Source organism: Choloepus didactylus, chromosome 6, assembly GCF_015220235.1.
Source record: "Choloepus didactylus isolate mChoDid1 chromosome 6, mChoDid1.pri, whole genome shotgun sequence".
Taxonomy (NCBI): Eukaryota; Metazoa; Chordata; class Mammalia; order Pilosa; family Megalonychidae; genus Choloepus; species Choloepus didactylus.
Window position 1 is genome coordinate 124,437,830 of NC_051312.1, and position 21,703 is coordinate 124,459,532.

Below are 21,703 nucleotides of genomic sequence, written 5' to 3' on the forward strand. Positions count from 1 at the left end.
AATTTTATGCACCGTTCAGTATCCATAATGAGAGAAAATACAAGGTTAGACATAAGATTCACAAGTAACTCATTGCTTTTTTGGTAGTTTTCTTACATATAACCATAGCAGGAAGACTAATGAAATGAAAAACTTAGTATGTCTCAGTCTTAGTTCTTACTGCTACTTAGTAATTCTTATTGCTACTTATTGCTTAGCCTTCAACAGCTTAACATCCTTAGGCTTCAGTTTCATCACTTATAAAATGAAGCACTGCAATAAACTAACTCTAACAATATTTCAGTTTCACAATTCTGAGTTTACATTACTTTTATAAAAGGCACAATGCACCATGAACAAATATAAAGCAAACAAACAAACAAAAAATGCTACACTGAACATAGAAAGAAACATGGATTTTAGATAATCTCAGATTTATTAATACTTCACAGTATAGATAAATGTCATTCATTACATTTATAGCAGGAATATAGTATATTAAGATGTTTTATCATACTTCATACTTAGTAAAGTCAATAAATTTTGATCAAAATTTTGAAATTCTGAACATCTACTTTGTAGAATACTAAGTGCACAAGGATTTAATCCCAAAGCCCTCAACTATTTTGAATATATAACATACAGTCTTCTAATATGTGCATTATATTGAGTGAGAGAGAGAGAGAGAGAGTCACCAAACAGGGTGAAAAGTGTGTAAAGGATATGTCATTTATTAAAAACAATGAAAAAGGACTTCTGGGAAGATGGTGAAAGAAGAGAGGAAAAGCAAACTTCTTCTCTGTGAAAAAAAAAAAAGAACTAGAAAAAGGGCAGAAATCCCCCTAGAACAGTGGTTCCAGGGTGCAACTGGCTGGAGAGGGACTTCTACAATACAGAGTGGGACTTGGATGAAAAAGCAAAGAAATAGTGTCTGAAAGGATGACGTGAATTTATTTGACTGGGAAGACCACCAGGGGTTGGTGGCCGAAGCTGGCTGCAAGGAGGGAAAGGAGTGGCTATCAACTCCCCGTACACCCATCTCAGCAGTTGGCTGAGGAGATAACCATTCACAGCCCTATGGCCAGGAGTTTCCGTGAGGGAAACTGGGATTCAGCAGACTTGCAGCAACTGCATTTACTCTTCCTGTGGTGTGCACGGGCGAGAGGCTGGGAGACACAGGGTGCCATGTGGAAGCTCCAGGAGCTGCTCTGCAACCCAGGAGGCTGGCAGGCACACAGCAGACAGGGACTATGGTGTATTTGAGCTGCAGGGTGAGAGTGACAGCCCCACAGCCCAAGAGTCATCTGCTCAGAGGCCCAGGAACCACTGGGCCCACTGTGCCCTGGAGAGGACTCCCTGCCGAAATGCACAGGGCCCACACCCCACCCTCAGGGCTGGCAGTCCCCAGTGCACACACACAACTAGTGTGCTGACTGGATTTCCACCTGGCCCCTGCTCAGTGCACAGGCAAACTTAGGGGAAAGCTGGCTTGAGGGCAAGAGTTGGCTCAAGAGCACCATCTGCTGGGAAGACAGGGAAAGTGCACTGCAGCAAGATGTACCTCAGTCAAATTATGGATAAATGTTCAAAGAATCCTGCATATCCCAAAATCATCTTATCAAGATAAGCAAATGCCTCTAAGCCAACAGAAAAAAACCCCAAAGCATATGAAGACCCAAGAAGATATGGACAAGGCAAATGACCAAATTAAAAAGCCAGATGAGACACAGAATCTGGAGCAAATGAAAGAAGCACATACAAATCTCCAAAGCAACATCAATGGTTTAGCTAAAGACATAAAAGACATCAAGAAGACTCTAGAAGAGCATAAAGAAGAATTTGAAAGAATAAATTAAAAAATAGTAGATCTTATAGAAATAAAAGGTACTGTAGATCAAATTAAAAATATACTAGAGATACACAGAAGCAGATTCCAAAAGGCAGAAGAAAGAATAAGTGAACTACAGGACAAGCCAACTGAATGAAAACACATAAAAGAACAAATGGTGAAAAAAATTGAACAATTTGAAATGCATCTCAGGGAAATGAAGGATAACATAAAGCGCACAAATATAAGACTCACTGGTATCCCAGAAGGAGAAGGGAAGAGTAAGGGCTAGGAAGACTGTTTGAGAACAAAGAAAGGGAAAATATCCCAACCCTTATAAAATGATATAAATATGCAAATCAAAGAAGTCAAACAAACAAAAATAGAATAAATCCAAACAGACCCACTCCAAGACATATGTTAATCAGACTGTGAAATGCTGAAGAGAAGGAGAAAGTCCTGAAAGCAGCAAGAGAAGTGATTCACCACATACAAGGGAGACCACAAAAGACTAGGTGCTGTCTACTCAGCAGGCACCATGGAGGGGAGAAGGCAATGGTATGACATATTTAAGATACTGAAAGAGAAAAATTTCCAGCCAAGAATTCTTTATCCAGCAAAGCTCTCCTTCAAATTTGAGGGAGAGCTTAAGTTTTTCAAAGACAAACAAATGTTAAGAGAATTTGCTAACAGACCTGCCCTACTTGAGATGCTAAAGGGAGCCCTATTGAGAGAGAAACAAAGAAAGGAGAGAGTGATATGGAGAAAGGTTCAGTACTAAAGAGAATCAGTATGGGTACATTAAAGGACATTAAGAGAGAGGGGGAAAAATGTATCTGACAAACATAAACCAAAGGATAGGATGGCTGATTCAAGAAATGCCTTCACAGTAATAACACTAAATGTAAATGGATTAAACTCCCCATTAAAAGATACAGATTGGCAGAACAGATAAAAAAATATGAACCATCAATATGTTGCATATAAGGAACTCATCTTAGACACAGGGACACAAAGAAATTGAAAGTGAAAGGATGGGAAAAAATATTTCATGCAAGCTACAGTCAAAAGAAAGCAGGAGTAGCAGTATTAATCTCAGATAAAATAGACTTTAAATGCAAGGATGTTAGGAGAGACAAAGAAGGCCACTACATACTAATAAAAGGGACAACTCAACAAGAAGAAATAACAATCATAAAGGTTTATGCAACCAATCAAGGTGCCACAAAATACATGAGAGAAACACTGGCAAAACTAAAGGAAGCAATGGATGTTTCCACAATAATTGTGGGAGACTTCAACACATCACTCTCTCCTATAGATAGATCAACCAGACAGAAGACCAATAAGGAAATTGAAAACCTAAACAATCTGATAAATGAATTGGATTTAACAGACATACATAGAATATTACATCCCAAATTACCAGGATGTACATTCTTCTCTAGTGCTCATGGAACTTTCTCCATAATAGATCATATGCTGGGACATAAAACAAGCCTCAATAAATTTTTAAAAAAATTGAAATTACTCAAAGTACATTCTCTAGCCACAATGGAATATAATTAGAAGTCAATAACTGTCAGAGACTTAGAAAATTCACATAGACCTGGAGGTTAAACAACACACTCCTAAACAATCAGTGGATCAAAGGAGAAACTGCTAAATATATAGAGATGAATGAAAATGAGAAAACAAGATATCAAATCTTATGGGATGAAGCAAAAGCAGTACTGAAGGGGAAATTTGGAGCACTAAATGCATACATCAAAAAGAGATAGAGTTAAAATCAAAGAAATAATGGAACAACAGAAGAAGCTAGAAAATGAACAGCAAACCAATCCTAAACCAAGTAGAAGAAAAGAATTAACAAGGATTAAAGCAGAAATAAATGACATAGAGAAAAGAAAACAATAGAGGGAATAAATAACACTGAAAGTTGGTTCTTTGAGAAGATCAACAAGATTAACAAGCCTCTAGCTAGACTGACAAAATAAAAAAAGAGAAGACCTAAATAAACAAAATAATGAAGGAGAAAGGTGACATTACTGCAGATCCTGAAGAAATTAAAAAAATTATAAAAGGATACTATGAATAACTGTATGCCAACAAACTGGATAATGTAGAGGAAATGGACAATTTCCTAGAAACATATGAACAACCTAGACTGACCAGGGAAGAAATAGACCTCAATCAACCAATCACAAGCAAAGAGATCCAATCAGTCATCAAAAACTTCCCACAAATAAATGCACAGGGCCAGATGACTTCACAGGGGAATTCTACCAAACTTTCCAAAAAAGAACTGACACCAATCTTACTTGAACTCTTTCAAAACACTGAAGAAAATGGAACACTACCTAACACACTTTATGAAGCTAACATCAATCTAATACCAAAAACCAGGCAAAGATTGCCTACAAAAAAGGAAAACTACCGGCCAACCCTCCCTAATGAATATAGATGCAAAAATTCTCAACAAAAGTACTTGCAAATCGAATCCAAAGACACATTAAAAAGATCATACACAATGACCAAGTGGGGTTTATTCCAGGAATCCAAGGATGGTTCAACATAAGAAAATCAATCAATGTATTACAGCACATTAACAAATCAAAGAGAAAAATGAAAGGATCATCTCAATAGATGCTAAAAAAGCAATTGACAAAATCCAGCATCACTTTTTGATAAAAACACTTCAAAAGGTAGGAACTGAAGGAAACTTCCTCAACATGATAAAAAGCATATATGAAAAACCCACAGCCAGCATAGTACTGAATGGTGAGAGACTGAAAGCCTTCCCTCTAAGATCAGGAATGAGACAAAGATGCCTGCAGTCACCAATATCATTCACAACATTGTGCTAAAAGTGCTAGCCAGAGCAATCCAAGCAAGGCAAATAAAAGGCCACCCAAACTGGAAAGGAGGAAGTAAAAAACTGTCATTATTTGCAGAGGATATGCTCTGGTATCTGGAAAACCCTGAGAATTGACAATACAGCTACTGGAGCTATTACCAAATTAGAGCAAAGTAGCAGGACACAAAGATTAATGCACATAAGTCAGTAATGTTTCCATACACTAGAAATGAAAAAAGGGAAGGGACACTCAAGAAAAAAGATACCATTTTCAATAGCAACTAAAAAAATCAAGTACCTAGGAATAAACTTAAACCAAAGATGCAAGAGACCTATAGAAGAAAACTACATAACTCTACTAAAAGAAATAGAAGGGGACCTTAAAAGATGGGAAAAAATATTCCATGTTCATGGATAGGAAGGCTAAATGTCATTAAGATGTCATTCTACCCAAACTCATCTACAGATTCAATGCAATCCCAATCAAAATTCCAACAACCTACTTTGCAGACTTGGAAAAGCTAGTTATCAAATTTATTTGGAAAGGGAAGATGCCTCAAATTGCTAAAGACACTCTAAAAAAGAAAAACGAAGTGGGAGGACTTACACTCCCTGACTTTGAAGCTTATTTATAAAGCCACAGTAGTTAAAACAGCATGGTACTGGCAAAAAGACAGACATATTGATCAATGGAATCAAATTGAGAATTTGGAGACAAACCCCCAGATCTACAGCTGACTGATCTTTGATAAGGCCCCCAAAGCCACTGAACTGGGACATAACAGTCTTTTCAACAAATGGGGCTAGGAGAGCTGGATATCCATATCCAAAAGAATGAAAGAGGACCCCTACCTCACACACTACACAAAAATTAACCCAAAATGGATTAAATATCTCAATATAAGAAACAGTACCATAAAACTCCTAGAAGATAATGTAGGGAGACATCTTCAAGACCTTGTATTAGGAGGTCACTTCCTAACCTTACACCCAAAGGACAAGCAACAAAGGAAAAAATAGATAAATGGGAACTCCTCAAGCTTAGAAGTTTCTGTACCTCAAAGGAATTTCTCAAAAAGGTGACAAGGCAGCCAACTCAATGGGAAAAAATTTTTGGAAACCATGTATCTGACAAAAGACTGATATCTTGCATATATAAAGAAATCCTACAACTCAATGACAATAGTACCGCCAGTCCAATTATAAAATGCACAAAAGATATGAAGAGACAGTTCTCTGAAGGGGAAATACAAATGGCCAAGAAACACAAGAAAAAATGTTCAGCTTCTCTAGCTATTAGATAGATGCAAATTAAGACCATGAGATACCATCTCACACCAATTAGAATGGCTGCCATTAAACAAACAGGAAACTACAAATACTGGAGAGGATGTGGAGAAATTGGAACTCTTATTCATTGTTGGTGTGACTGTATAATGGTTCAGCAACTCTGGAAGACAGTCTGGCAATTCCTTAGAAAACTAGATATAGAGTTACCCTTTGATCCAGCGATTGTACTTCTCAGCATATACCCAGAAAATATGAAAGCAGTGAAAGCAAAGAGATATCTTCATGCCACTGTTCATAGCAGCATTATTCACAATTGCCAAGAGATGGAAACACCCAAATATGCTTCAACAGATGAGTGGATACATAAAATGTGGTATATACACACAATGGAATACTATGCAGCAGTAAGAAGGAATGATGTTGTGGAACATACGTGGATGAACCTTGAAGACATAATGCTGAGCAAAATAAGCCAGGCACAAAAGGAGTGAGATTGTATGTTACCGCTATTGTGAATTCCCTGAACCATGTAAAATCAGTGTCTTACAATGTAGAATACAGGGGACCTAGAGACAGACAGAAGCTAGTGAAGGGGGAATGATTACCCAAGATGTACAGACATGTTAATCAGGGTGAATTTAAAGGAATGGGAATGGACAGAAGTGATGATAGTTGGTTAATGGAATTATAAGTATCAGTGCCACATTGAAGGTGAACATGATTGAATGGGATTGTTTAAAGGTATCCCACAGATTAGCACTATAAATATAAATAAGTGCTTGCATGATCTACATCTAAGTTATGACTCTGGTACAAAAAGTTAACAACAGAATGGTATATGGGAAAAACTACCTATTGCATATTATAGACTATAATTAATAGGAATACTTTACCAGTAACACACTAATACTAGGGATAAATATTTAGGGGCTGATAAGAGGTTTGGGGTGCTTTGCATTATGATAACTGTTTAAAATTGAGAGGGATGGTAACTGTACAACTAAGTGAGGATAATGGGAGATGGTGATTACCTTGGACAGAATATGTGTTATGTGAAATTAGGAACCCCCTACTTAATTAAGTCAAGCCCTTGATCTTGAGGCTTCCTCTAGTGAAACTTATGGCTGTAAAGAGGAGGCTAAGTCTACCTATAATTAACCTAAGAGTCACCTCCAGAAAATTTATTTTCTTGCTCAGATGTGGCCTCTCTCTCTCAAAGCCCAACTCTGAAATTAATTTATTACCCTTCCCCCTACATGAGACTTGACTCCCAGGAGAGTGAATCTCCCTGGTGACACGGGACACGACTCCCAGGAATGAGCCTGACCCTGGCATCAAGGGATTGAGAATGCCTTTTTAACCAAAAGGTGGAAAAGAAAGGTAACAAAATAAAGTTTCAGTGACCAAGAGATTCCAAATAGTGTCGGCGCTATCCTGGAGGTTATTCTTATGCAAGCTCCAGTTATATATTATAAATGCCCATTGTAAGTGAAGCCCTAATCAACAGCCATCCCAAAAATACTAAAGAATACCTAGGTCCCTGTATTAGTTAGGGTTCTCCTTGGAAACAGAATCAATGAGAGATGTCTCTTATTATCAGATTGTAAAAGTGACTCACGCAACTGCGGGAGCGCATGAGTCCAAATTCTGCAGAGCCGTCAACAAGCTTTCAACTCCAAGGAAGACGTCCGACGAACTCCTCGGGAAACGAACCGACAACTTTGACGAACTCCTTAGGAAACGAACTGGCAACTTTGACGAACTCCCCAGGAAAAGCTTCACTGAACAGCTGAAGAAGTGAAGGTTCTCTAACCGTCCGGCTTATAAGCCTCCAACTGATCACCCGGACCAAATCCAGCCAATTGCATTCTCTCACTGTGGAAGCACGCCCCTTGATGAGTCATCAGTCAGCTGCAGTCAATTGACTGATGATCCGACAAACCAACCAGCCTCAAATAGCCTCACAGGAATCGTCAGGCCAGTGCCCGCTTGACCAGACAGCTAGGCCACCTAGCCAAGTTGACACATGAACCCAACCATCACAGTCCCTATCTGAGACAATATAAAGCCTCAATAAGTTTACTTTTCAGAAACTTAAAACTCCAGAGTGTTCCTATGCCAGATAAGTCTCAAAACTCTGAGGCAACAACTTCTCCAAGAACATCAACCAGAGGCAGCCCTCTTTCCCAAATGTCAATACCCTTTTTCAGTATAAACAAGTTAGGATGTCACTGCCTGGATATCCCTGAAAATTGAGAAAGTGATCAAATGAGAGAGAGGGGTAGCAACAGACAAGATAGGATTTAACAAAGGAATATGAATACTGAAGCTTTATATAAATTTTTTTTTTTAGTTCCTAGGGTACTAGAGTAGCTAGAAGGAAATAACTGACATGGAAGAAGTGTAACCCATAACATGCTTTGAAATTTGCTCTATACCTACGTGCTAAATTGTGCTTTTGAAAGGTATCACCTTTCTGTATATATGTTATATTTCACAATAAGGAAATAACTGAAACTGGAACTGTAACCCATAAAATTCTTTGAAATTTGCTCTCTACTTGTTAAATTATACTTTGAAAGTTATCAATTTTCTGTATATATGTTATAATTCACAATAAAAATGTTTAAAAAATACACTACAGGCATATAGCAGCAGATCTGAAGAAGCAGAAGAAAGAATGAGTGAATTAGAAGATAGGACAATCAAAATATTACAGACAGAAGAATAGATAGAGAAAAGAATGGAAAAATTGAACAGGGTCTCAAGGAACTGAATGAGAGCACAAAGCCCAGAAACATACATGTCTTGGATGAAGGAGAATGTAAAGGAAAAGGGGAAGAAAGAATATTTGAGGAACTAATGGCCAAAAACTTTCCAACACTATGAAAGACATAAATACACATTTCCAAGGAGCACAACATACTCCAAACAGAATAAATTCTAAAAGACTAACTCTGAGACACATACCAATCAGAATGTCAAATGCTGAAGATAAAAATCAAATCCTGAAAGCAGCAAGAAAAAAATGATTCATCACATACAATGTAAACACAATAAGTCTAAGTATCAATTTCTCATCAAACACCATAGAGGCAAGAAGACAGTGGTATGATATATTTAAGGTACTGAAAGAGAAAAACTGACAGCCAAGAATTCTTTATACGGCAAAACTGTCCCTCAAAAATGAGGGAAAGCTTAAAATATTCACAGATACACAAAAACTGAGAGTTCATCAACAAGAGACCTGCCATACAAGAAATACTAAAGTGAATTTTGCAGGCTGAAAAAAAAAAAGACAGGAGAGGCTGGAGCACAGTGTGGAAATGAACATTATCTGTAAGGGTAACTGAAAGGATAAAAACACAAGCAAAAATAAGATACGACAGATAAAAACCAAAGGACAAAATGGTTGACGTAAGTACTGCCTTTAGAGGAATAACACTGAATGTTAATGGACTAAACTCCCCAAACAAAAGACACAGATTGGGAGAATGGATAAAAAGTATGAACTATCTATATGCTGCCTACAAGAGACTTGCTTTAGACCCAAGAATACAAACAGGTTGAAAGTGAAAGGTTGGAAAAAGATAGTCCAAGCAAACAGGAACCAGAAAAGGGTGAGGATAGCTATACTAATATCAGACAAAATATATTTTAAATGCAAACCTGTTGACAAGAACCTAAAATGGCGGCTAGGTGAGACACGGCAAAAAATCACCTCCGTGAAAAATACTAGATAAAAACCAGAAGGTGACTCAGAATACCGGTTTCAGGGATGCACCAGCTGGACAAGGTCTGCTAGAACCACAGGGGCTATGCACTTGGTGAAACCAGGAGTCTGCATTCAGAAACGAGTGAGTAAGCCAGCTGAAAGACCCGCAGCCATGCTGCAGTGTGGGGAAACCTGGGGTTGGTGTTTGGAGACAGACTGTTTCTTTTAAAAAAAAAAAAAAAAAAAAGGGAAAAACCCAGGAGCGGCTGCAGTTGCGACGGTGGGAACTGCGCAGTGAAGCACGGCAGAGCGGGCTGAGCCAACCTCTCGGTGTCTGGCGTGGAGGATAGCCCTCTGCAGATTCCCTCAGGGCCAGGGAAGTGGAGGGGAGAGCCAAAAGGAGAAAGAAACCCGCTGCTTGCAGCTGGATCCCCGGTGGGCTGGAGACACTCCTGGCCTGGGGCCGTGCCCACAGCCCAGAGCCACGCCAGCTGTCCGGGAACTGGGAATGAGGAACTGTGTGAAAAGGGGCGGGGGTTGGGATGCCCCATTCAGCCATCTTTGCATCAGGTTGAGAGCGCCCCTGCACGGCCCAGCGGCCCGGGGCTTCCTTTGAGGGACAGCGTGCACTTGTGATGTAGCACAGCCTTCCCTCAGCAAAGGTCCTGGAAGATCACAGCCGAGAAGGGGGGCCTGCTCGGAAAACCCAGGGATGCTATGGCAATGCCAGTGGATTATGGGTCAGCGACAGAGAAAATCTGGGGCAAAACTGAAATGAAGGCTTAGACTCTTGCAACAGCCTTCAATCTCCGGGAACACCTGGGAGGTTTGAATATTAAAGCAGCCCTGCCTCCCTAACCACCCACATGCCCCACATTCAGGGCGGACAGCTCCAACAACACACGCAAACTGAGTTCTTCAACTGAACCCCACAAGAATCATTTCCCCACACACCACAAAGACAAAGTTGAGGAGAACTGACTTGAGGGGTATAGGTGACTCACAGATGCCATCTGCTGGTTAGTTGAAGAAAGTGTATGCCACCAACTTGTATTTCTGAAAAATTAGATTGGTATTTTTTTTTACAACTTGAAAGAACCCTATCAAGCAAAGCAAATGCCAAGAATCCAAAAACAACAGAAAATCTTAATGCACATGATAAAAACAGACAATATGGAGAACCCAATCCCAAACACCCAAATCAAAATATCAGAAAAGACACAGTGCTTGGCACAATTAATCAAAGAACTACAATCGAGGAACGAAAACATGGCAAAGGATATAAAGGACATGCAGAAGACCATGGCACAGGATATAAGGGACATAAAGGAGACCCTAGAAGAGCATAAAGAAGAAATTGCAAGAGTAAATAAAAAAATAGAAGACCTTATGGAAATAAAAGAAACTGTTGGCCAAATTAAAAAGACTCTGAATACTCATAATATAAGATTAAAGGAAGTTGAACAATGACTCAGTGTCCTAGAACTCCACAGAAAATAAAATGAAAGAACAAAAGAAAGAATGGAGAAAAAAATTGAAAAAATCGAAATGGATTTCAGGGATATGATAGGTAAAATAAAATATCCAAACTTAAGACTCATTGGTGTCCCAGAAGGGGAAGAGAAGGGTAAAGTTCTAGAAAGAGAATTCAAAGAAATTGTTAGGGAAAACTTCCCCAACCTTCTACGCACTATAAATACACAAGGCATAAATGCCCAGCGAACTCCAAATAGAATAAATCCAAATAAACCCACTCCAAGACATATTCTGATCGGACTCTCAAATACTGAAGAGAAAGAGTAAGTTCTGAAAGCAGCAAGAGAAAAGCAATTCACCACTTACAAAGGAAACAACATAAGACTAAGTTGTGACTACTCAGCGGCTACCATGGAGGCGAAAAGGCAGTGGCATGACATATTTAAAATTCTGAGAGACAAAAATTTCCAACCAAGAATACTTTATCCAGCAAAACTCTCCTTCAAGTTTGAGGGAGAGCTTAAATTTTTCACAGACATACAAATGCTGAGAGACTTTGCCAATAAAAGACCTGCCCTACTTCAGATACTAAAGGGAGCCCTACTGAGAGAGAAACAAAGAAAGGAGAAAGAGATAGAGAATTTTAACAGACATATATAGAACCTTACATCCCAAATCACCAGAACACTCATTTTTCTCTAGTGATCACGGATCTTTTTCCAGAATGGACCATATGCTGGGACATAAAACAAGCCTCAATAAATAAAAAAAAAAAAATTTGAATATATTCAAAGCACATTCTATGACCACAATGGAATACAAATAGAAGTCAATAATTTTTGAATTGTAACTCCACTATTTACTTCCTACATGATATAAAATACACAAACTTTAATGACAAATCAGTGGTTTTGAACTCAATGTAAAATATGTAATTTTTGACAAGAACTATATAAAGGTGGGGGAATGGAGGAGTATATGAACATAGTTTATGTGTCCTAGTGAAGTTAAGTTAGTATCAAAGCAAAACAAGATTGTTATGGATTTAAGAGGTTAATTTTTTTTTTAATTTATTTTCTTTTTAATTTTTTTTCAACTTACTTTTTTTAATCTTCATTTTACTGAGATATATTCACATGCCACGCAGTCATACAAAACAAATCGTACATTCAATTGTTCACAGTACCATTACACAGTTGTACATTCATCACCTAAATCAATCCCTGACACCTTCATTAGCACACACAAAAAAATAACAAGAATAATAATTAAAGTGAAAAAGAGCAATTGAAGTAAAAAAGAACACTGGGTACCTTTGTCTGTTTGTTTGTTTGCTTCCTTCCCCTATTTTTCTACTCATCCATCCATAAACTAGACAAAGTGGAGTGTGGTCCTTATGGCTTTCCCAATCCCATTGTCACCCATCATAAACTACATTTTTATACAATTGTCTTCGAGATTCATGGGTTCTGGGTTGCAGTTTGATAATTTCAGGTATCCACCACCAGCTACCCCAATTCTTTGGAACCTAAAAAGGGTTGTCTAAATTGTGCGTAAGAGTGCCCACCAGAGTGACCTCTCGGCTCCTTTTGGAATCTCTCTGCCACTGAAGCTTATTTAATTTCCTTTCACATCCCCCTTTTGGTCAAGAAGATGTTAAGAGGTTAATTTTAAGGCCCACAGTAAACACAGAGAAATTATCAGAGAATATGACCATAGAGATGAAAAGTAGAGTATGGGTTAAGAGAAATGGGGGAAGGGGCAATGGGGAGTTAAGAAATGAGTGTAGGGTTGCTGTCTGAGGTGAAGGGAAATTTCTAGTAATGGATGGTGGGAAGGAGATAGCTTTACAACATTCTAAATGTGATTAATCCCACTAATGGAATGCTAGGGAGGGGGTTGAATGGGAAGATTTAGGCTGTATATATGTTTCCACAATTGAGGGGGAAAAAAACAAAAAAAAGACAGTCTAAATAGATGACAATTGAAAGCCAAGGATGACCCTGGATGGGATCTGAGGATGGAGGACAGGAGGCTCAAAGGGACACAGTTGAGACATCAGGAAAAAAAAAAAAAAAAAGAAGAAGGAAATATAGAATGTAAGCTTTGTATCAATGTTGAATCTCTTGTACTTCTTAGCTGTGTTTAATGGGATTGCATAAAAGAATGTTCTTGTTCATAGGAACTGTATATGTGAATTATAGTGTTTGTTCAAGGATGTGTGCAGCTAGCTTTCATATGTTCAGAAAACAGAGCAAAAGGTGATGGATGGGGGACTCGGGCAAGATGACGGCATAGAGAAGAGTGGAAGCTAAGTAGTCCCCCTGGAACAACTACAAAAAAACAGAAACTACTAGTAAATAATCCAGAATAACTGCGGGGGGACAAACGAGACCATCCACTCATCATACACCAACCTGAATTGGGAGGAATGCCCAAGAACACAGCATAAAATCTGTAAGTAAAACCTGCGGAATCAAGTCGTGAAACCCCCTCCCCCATAGCCCGAGCTGCAAAGCCTCGTGGTGCCAGAGAGAAGCTCTCTCCCAGCAAGCGAATACAGCTCAGCTGAGCTCCAACTGGGGTTTTAAGTAGCGAGTGTGAACTGCTCACTACAGGTACGCATCTCCAAAACACAGACAGAGGCTTTGGGCGACAACTGACCTGGGAGAGCCGGAGGGTCACCTTGGACTGGGTCTGAAGGGGACTATCTGTTTCTTTTTTGACTCAGTGGAGAAAGCCCCAGTCGTTTTCAGTTTCCAGGGCTGTGACTCTGGGAAGGGTGGAGACAGCACAAGCAGAGAGCGAGACCATTGAAATGCTAATGACCTCCACCTGAGGGGTCTGTCTTCTCTAGGAGGAAAGGGGTGGGGCCCTTTCCATTCAGAACCAGACCCCAGAGCCTGGGGGAACACGGCCATACCTCCTCACACCAGTCAAGAATTATAGGCTAACAGGCGTCACCTGCTGGGCAGAAAAGCATAGTGACCCAAGGCATCAAAGGGTGGAGCAATTTTCTAAGACACACCCTCAGGGAAACCAGATACTGAATATTTCTTCCCTCTGGGACCTGAGCCCATTCTGGTCTGGGAAAACCTGATTTGGATAACCAAGGAAACCATGCCTAGATAACAGAAAATTATAACCTACACTAAGAAAAAGGTGATGGATGACAGATAGGAAGGGAAGGAGGGAGGGAGAGAAAGAAATAGCGGTGTGACAGCATGTTAAAGTTGGTGGACTGGAGTATTGGGGGAGGGGGGTCAGGGTACGCTGGAGTTCTGTGTATGGGGTTTGTATTATTTTTGCAACTGTTCCTATAACTTTGAATTTATTTCAAAATGAAATTAAAAAAAAAACAAAAAAAATACAAAACTGTTAAAACAGAGAAGAACATGATCATTAATAAAAGAGGCACTCCACTAAGAAGAAATAACAATCATAAATATTTATGCACCTAACCATGGCACCCCAAAATACATACACAAACACTGACAACACTGAAGGGAGAAATAGACATCTCTGCAATAATGGCTGGAGGCTTCATACACTATTCTCATCAACTGAGAGACTATATAGACAGAGGATCAATAAGGAAAAAAACAACTTGAATAATATGATAAATGAACTAGACCTAACAGACATATACAGAACACTTCACCACAGAACAGCAGGATATACACTATTCTCAAGTCCATATGTAACACTCTCCAGGATAAACCACATTGTGTGACACAAAACAGGTCACAATAAATTTTAAAACACTGAAATTATACAAAACACTTTCTCTGACCATAATACAGTGAAACTGGATATCAATTACAGGGAAAGAACTGGAAAATTCAGAAACATATGGAAGTTAAATAACACAGTCTTAAGCAATCAGTGGGTCAAAGAGGAAACTGCAAGAGAAATCAGTAAATATCTTGAGATGAATGAAAATGAGGACACAACATACCAAAACTAATAGGACCTAAATGCTTACATTTAAAAAAGAAGAGCTAAAATCAAAGATTTAAGTGCAAACCTGGAGGAATTAGAAAAAGAGCAAAAAAACTAATCACAGAGCAAGCAGAAGGAAAGAAATAAGCATTAGACCACAAATAAATGAAACTAAGAATAAAAAATGAGAGTCAATGAAACCAAAAGTTGGTTCTTTGAGATCAATAAAATTGACAAACCCTTACATAGACTGACCAAAAAAAAAGGGAGAAGATGCAAACAAAATCAGAAATGAGAGGAGGGCATTACTACTGACCCCACATTAATAAAAAGGATCATAAGAGGATACTATGAACAACTGTATGCCAATGAATTAGAGATCTTAAATGAAATGGACAAATTCCTAGAAACACATGAACCTACACTGACTCTTAGAAGAAACAGAAGATTTCAACAAACCAATCATGTAAAAGAGATTGAAACAGTCATTAAAAACTGCTCAAAAGAAAGCCATGGAAAGGAGCTGTAAACCAGAAGTCAACAGAACCAAAAAGAGAAACGAGAAGACATCATCATATGATAGAAAAGTTCAGGAACTAAAGGATTCTTGGCCAGAGAGAATGCTACTGAACCTGGGAGGAAACAAACATTGTAGTCTCTGAAACTGTGAGCCAATAAATTCCCATTGTTTTGCCAAAAACAAACCTCTCAACAAATAAAAGCCCAGGACCAGATGGCTTCACAAGTGAATTCTGCCAATCATACTAAGAAGAATTAATACCAAATCCTACTCAAGCTTTTCCAAAAAACTTGAAGAGGAGGGAATGCTACCTAACTCATTCTATGAAGCCAAAATCACCCTAATACCAAAGCCAGAAAAGGATACTAAAAGAAAAAGAAAATTACAGCCAATTTCTCTAATGAACATAGATGTGAAAATCCTTAACAAAATACTTGCAAACAGAATCCAATAGCCCATTATAAGAATTATACACCATGATCCAGTAGGTTTATCTCAGGTATGCCAGGGTGGTTCAACACAATAAAATCAGTATCTGTAATTCACTGCATTAACAAATCAAACAGGAAAGATCACGTGATCATCTTGATTGACACAGAAAAGGCATTTGACAAAACTCAGCATCTTTTCTTGATAAAAACACTTCAAAAAATAGGAATAGAAGGAAACTTCCTCAACATGATAAAGGGCATATCTAAAAAAAACTCACAGCTAACATCATACTCAATGGTGAAAGACTGAAAGCCTTCCCTCTAAGATGTGGAACAAGATAAGGATGCCCACTGTAACCACTCTTATTCAACATTTTGCTAGAAGTTCTAGCTAGAGCAATTAGGCAAGTCAAAGAAATAAAAGTCATCCAAATTGCAAAGGAAGAAGTAAAACTTAACTTGCAGATGACATGATCCTATATATATATATAAAGTCCCCCAAAAATCTACAACAAAGCTACTAGAGCTAATAAATGAGTTCAGCAAAGTGGTGGAATACCAGATCAACATACAGAGATCAGTAGTGTTTCTATAAACTAGTAATAGCAAATTTACAATAGCAACTAAAAGAACCAAACATCTAGGAATAAATTTAACCAATGATATAAAGCACTTATACACAGAAAACCACAAAACACTGCTAAAGGAAATCAAAGAATAAATGGACAGACATTCCATGTTAATGGACTGGAGGACTAAATATTGTTAAGATGTCAATTCTACCCAAGTTGATTTACAGATTCAATGCAATACCAATCAAAATTCAAATTTCATCAAATTTATTTGGCAAGGCAAAGGGGCCTGAATAGCCAAAAATATATTGAGTTAGAAAAACAAAGTTGGAAGACTCACACTTCCTGACTTCAAAGCATATTACAAAGCTGCAGTGGTCAAAACAGCACGGTACGGGCATAAGGATATATATAACAACCAGTGGAATTGAATTGAGAGTTCAAAAATAGACCCTCACATCTAGGGTCAATTGATTTTTGACAAGGCAGCCAAGTCCACTCAACTGGGGAAGACAGGCTCTTCAACAAATGGTGCTGGGAGAATTTGATATCCATATGCAAAAGTATGAAAGAAGACCCCTTTCTCACACTTTATATAAAAATTAACTTCAAAATGGATCAAAGACCTAAACATTAGAACTAGGATCATAAAACTTCTAGAAGAAAATGTAGGAGGGAAGCATTTCAAGATCTTGTGGTAGTAGGTGGTTTCTTGGACTTTACACCTAAAGCACAAGCAATGAAAGTAGAAATAGCTAAATGGGATCATCTCAAAATTGAATACTTTTGTGTCTCAAAGGACTTTGTCATGAAAGTGAAAAGGTAGCCTAGTCAACGGGAGGAAATATTTGGAAACCACATATCCGATAAAGGTTTAATATCCAGAATATATAAAGAAATCCTCAACTCAACAATAAAAAGGCAAACAACCCAATTAAAAAACAGGCAAAAGATTTGAATAGACTTTCTCCAAAGAGGAAATACAAATGGCTAAAAAGCATATGAAGAGATGCTCAATATCACTAGCTATTAGGGAAATGCAAATCAAAGCCACAATGGAATATCATTTCACACCTACCAGAATGGCCATTATCACAAAAACAGAAAAGTACAAATGCTGGAGAGGATGTGGAGAAATAGGAACACTTATTCACTGTTGGGAAGAACGTAAAATGGTGCAGCTGCTTTGGAAGCAGTTTGGCATTTCTTCAGGAAGCTAAGTATTGAAATGCCATGTGATCTTGCAATCCTGTTACCTTGTATATACACAGAACAACTGAAAGCAGGGACATAAACAGACATTTACACACTGATACTCATAGCGGCATTCACAATTGCCAAGAGATGGAATCAACCCAAGTGTCCATCAGTGATGAGTGGATAAACTGTGGAAAATATTATTCTCAGCTGTAAGATGTAATGAATTCCTGATGCATGCAACAACATGGATATGAAAACATCATGTTGAGGAAAATATGCCAGACACAAATGGACAAATATTGTATAGTCTTACTAATATGAACCAATTATAATAAGCAAAATCTGGGAGTTAAAATCTAGAGTATAGGTTACCAGGAAATAGAAAGAGGATAGAGAATGGACAGAAGATACTTAAGGTGTACAGAATTTTTAATAAGGTTGATTGTAAATGTCTGGAAATGGACAGAAGTGATGGTAGTACAATACTGTATATGTAATTAATGGTGCTGAATATGAGTATGGTCGAAAGGGGAAGTCTAGGGTCATGTATGTCACTAGAAGGAAAGCTAGAGGCTAAAACATAGGGCAGTATAACAGCAAAACCTGTTGTGGACAATGACTGTGGTTATCTGTACAAATATAAGCAAGTTCTTACATCAACTATAACAACTGTATGTCACTATTAAAAGGTGTTAATAATCAGGTGGTATATGGGAAAAATACAGTTAATACAAACTATGGACTATAGTTAACAGTAACATTGTAATAGTCTCTCATCAATTGTAACAAAGGTACTATACCAAAGCTAAGTGCTAATAATAGGAGAGTATACGGGTTATGGGATTTTTTTTTTTTTTTTTTTTTTTTTTTTGGAGCAATGAGAATGTTCTCAAATTGATTGTGGTAGTAAATGCAGAACAACTCTGTGATTATACTGAAAACCATTAACTGTACACTTTGGATGGATTGTAAGGTTGTGTGAATAAAAGTTTAAAAAAATAAAAGTTAAATATAGAATTACCATATGACTTGGCAATTCCATTTCTGGTTTAGACCCAAATAGAGTGAAAACAGGATCTCAAAGAGATACTTGTACCCCAATGTTCATAGCAGTGTTATTCACAAAAGCCAAAAGATGGAAACAACTCGTGTGTCCATCAACAAATATATGGATAAACAAATGTGGCACATACACACAATAGTATATTATCTGGTTGTGTAAGAATGCAATTATAAGATAGGCTACCACATGGAAGAACCTTGAAAACATTATGCTCAATGAAATAAGCAAGGTAATTAAGGACAAAAATTGTATGATATCCCTTATAAAAGATAATTAGAAGTAGCAAATTTCCAGAAATAGAGAGCAGATTAGAGATAAAGGAGGGACAGAGGATGGTACAAGGGAAAGTGTACACATTTTTTTAAATGTCTTCATTAAAAAAATCTGTTAACATTAAGTGATTGGGCAAGGAAGTCATCCACATCACTGAGGAATTCCATGTATTCCAATAAAGAAAATGTGCTATATTGCGCAAAATGTTGCTGGAGGGTCAAGTAAATTAAGAAAAAAACAATTAGATTTGGCCAAATATCATCCCTAGGCATTTTGGTAAGTACAATTTCAGTGGATGAGCAGAGAAGAAAGCCTGTTCTCAGAACACCGAGATGGTGAATACACTAACAGCTTTTGGGAGTGCTGTAAAAGCGAGCAGGAAAATGAAGTGGCAGCTGGAGGGCAGGAATGGATTGAAGGGATTTTTTTTTTTTTAATATGGGAGCTTTTAAGGCATGTTAAAATGTTGGGTAAGATTCAGCAGTAAGGGAGAAATTAAAGATGCAAAAGAAAGTTAATAGTCTTTGAGTGGTTTTAAACGTACACCGTACAGAACAGAGAAGGGAGTAGGGACAGATGATTGGCCTTAGATAAGACACAATCGAGTTTCCATTTGTTTTTGAGAGGCTCCAAATAAATTAACCAATGTGAAAGCACTTCATAAACTTTTAGATACAAAAAAGTACTTTCAAACCACTATTCAGATAGATTTTGCTACACCCAGGTTCCACTTACAGATTCAGAGATAAAGATTTTAAAAGGGTTCTACCTACCTCGAGAGATACTATCCTAAATCAATAACCTTTACTGTAATAGATCTTGGCTCCACTTACCTATTTTTAGTTTTCATGAGAAAAAGCCTACAAAGTAAGTCTTTGAATTCTCAGTTTCACTTGCTTTAAAGCCTGAGAAATAGTCTTTAAATTAATTTGCTGGCATCGGAACCTATACTTCCTATATTATTTCCCTTACTAAATTTTAATGAATAAGCAAATGTGTTTCGTTATCGTTAGTAATTTCGGTTTTCCTTTTACCTGTGGCCCTTTATACCGAAGGCAGAAGAGAAAAATTAGCTAACAACCTACTCCACTTTCCATCTCTAAATAATGAAAAGACAGAAAACCATTTTATGGATCCAATTCGGCGGGGGGGGAGCCCAGAAAAAATGTGAGGTAGGTTAACAAGTATTTCCCGCCAGCTACACGCTGGCAAGCAGTATTTGCAGAGATATGGGGAGAGGGAATTCGTGAGCGCGGAGACGGGCACTGAGCCCTTCTCAATCAGACCGACTGAGGGAGAGGGGAAGAAGCTCTGGGGCGAGAGGTTAATCCCGGGTAAGAAGATAAACAAGAGACTGGAGGCCTAGTGGTGGGATTCAGAGGAGCGAAACGTCCGCAAGAGGGCTGGTTGGGAACACGGACCTCAAGAACATAGGGCCTGTAGACCTGAGCCTGAGGACTCTCGGACCAACTGCCACGACGGTTTGCAAAACAGGAGAGGGACGGCCTGAAAGGGCGGGGACACCGTCCTCTTACTTGCCAATCGCGGTTGGCCCGGGCTCCCCTGGTTTCTTTGGTAGCGTCCACGGGCGGAAATGACGCAATTCTTGTTCCGTTCCATTCCTCACCGCCCCTCACCGCTGCTCACCGCCTCGCCTTTTAGCGCGGCTCGAGGCCCCGCCCCTGTGCCCAAGCTTCTCTCTCTACGGACCAGGTTTTTTTTACCTGGGAAATCAGCACCTAGGGTTGGGGGCTAAGTAGAGCGGAGCTAGAGGCTGGTTTAACAGGATTTTTCCCAGGCCAGGGGATCCAAAACGATGGTCTATAAAGATGGTTGCACCTGTTAGGTGGTCTGGTTGCTGTTTATCAGTGGCTTTAAGGCAAAGGATTTGGGCATGGAAACCAAAGTGATTTTCTGTGAAATTGAGCTGAATATATTATAAAGCTCCATCTTTTCAACCAAGAACCTTAAAGCTGTTGGAGAAACATAATGAAATCTCTTTTATTTAATTAATTTAATTTATTCATTTGTAAATAAGAAAAATAAACCTTCCAGCCATTTGACCGGTCTTGCTCAAGGTCAAAGAGTATTTGACCCGTGACTGCAGGCCAATGCTGTTTATGAATTTAAGTTCTTTATCCGGGGTCCTATCGCAGTTTTTAGTTGAAAATAGTGACCTCTTAAATCAGTTTTCAAATAACCTTAAGTTATATAAAACTGTGTATCTAAAGCAAGTTTGATTTGCTTGAATTCTAAATATCTGATATTTTGACAATGCTTTAGATTATTTGCAATGCAAAATAATCTTGTTCAGAAACTGCTGAGTTCTCTTATTGCCCACCTATGCTCATGTATGTAATACAAGTGGTTTGTAAGGAAGATGAATATCTAGGGGGGGAAATAATTGCAAAACATTTTCCTGATATAATATTTGTACAGAAGAAATTCCCTGTAGGCTAATTCAGTGACCCAATTAGTTTCCAGAGTTCTTTAAAACTCTTTAAAATCGTTATCATAACCATAATAAGCATGGGGGTAAGGGTGACCTTTAGTTCCT

The 21,703-nt window shown here is 38.4% G+C and overlaps 1 protein-coding gene across 1 annotated transcript in view; it reads right to left on the reverse strand.

Annotated features, from left to right (window-relative positions):
* The window catches only part of C6H11orf65 (chromosome 6 C11orf65 homolog), a 175,901-nt gene extending 155,214 nt beyond the window's left edge, over positions 1-20,687 (reverse strand). The window contains exon 1 of the mRNA XM_037839069.1: positions 20,568-20,687. The gene's annotated coding sequence lies outside the window, so the exon portion shown is untranslated. The remainder of the gene's footprint in view (positions 1-20,567) is intronic.
* Positions 20,688-21,703: the final 1,016 nt, after the last annotated feature.